The sequence below is a fragment of the Neopsephotus bourkii genome, unplaced genomic scaffold (genome assembly GCF_033783945.1).
Source record: "Neopsephotus bourkii isolate Nb327-2 ecotype Australia unplaced genomic scaffold, CSIRO-AGI_Nbou_v1 NB_1574, whole genome shotgun sequence".
Taxonomy (NCBI): Eukaryota; Metazoa; Chordata; class Aves; order Psittaciformes; family Psittacidae; genus Neopsephotus; species Neopsephotus bourkii.
Window position 1 is genome coordinate 2,947,642 of NW_026902050.1, and position 962 is coordinate 2,948,603.

Below are 962 nucleotides of genomic sequence, written 5' to 3' on the forward strand. Positions count from 1 at the left end.
TACTAGCAGCGCCCCATCGGCGAGCCTGCGTGCCGCTCTGCTCGCTGCTCTGCAACAGGATCTGATTCAAAATGCAAATGATGCGAGTCGGCCTCTGAGAATGATCACGGGAATGACGAGAAATAGCTAGGAATTGGTTGCCTTTATTAATATAAAAACATGACTAGAAATGGGCTGTAATAAATTCAGGCTGGAAAATTATTTTAATAAGGAGTTTCTGAAGTAACTTCCTATCGTGCGGGAGCAACTGCCATTCCCCGGGAGGGATGAAGGCTGAGGTACGGTCACCTTCGCCTCCGGACGACCGGGCTCCGGCGGCCCTGGCTTAAGGAGACCGGACTCTCCCTTTGTAGCGCGCACGGACGCCCGCCAACCTTAGTCCAGGGCTGCGCAACGGCGCTAAGCACGCGCCCAACCGACGCCGGCTCGCGCGCAGCCGGGAAGGACCAAGCCGGCCCGGGAAGGGGGGAGCTGCCGGCTGGTGGCATACTCCAAACGGCCACCGCAAGCTCCGCTCCACCCCTCCCTGCCCCGCCTATGCTCTGGCGGGCGTGACGTCATCACGCAGTAGCGTCGGGGGGTGTGGCCGGCGCCCTTCCCAGGGTGCAGCGCAAGAGAAGTTGAGCCCCATCTTGGGCGAGGGGAGCTGCAGTCGGAGCCCGCGCTCCCCGGGCCGCCGCAGCGCAGCGGGGTCTGTTGCGCCCGCCCGTGGAAGGGAAGGGCCGCCTCGCCTCCTCTTCCTCCTCTTCGCCGCAGCCGCGCCGGCCCTCCGTCCGGCGGTGCTGCCCGTGGGGCTTGCCCGCGGGCTAGTTCCGAGCAGGATGCGCCTGGCGCTGGTCTCCAGGTAGAGCGCGGAGACAGGGCGGGGGGGAGGGGGGAGGACGGGGCCGCCTGGGCCTCGCCCGGCCGCCGCGGGGCCCCTCGCGCGGGGCGGGCCACGGGCTCGCTGTTGCGCCCTCCGC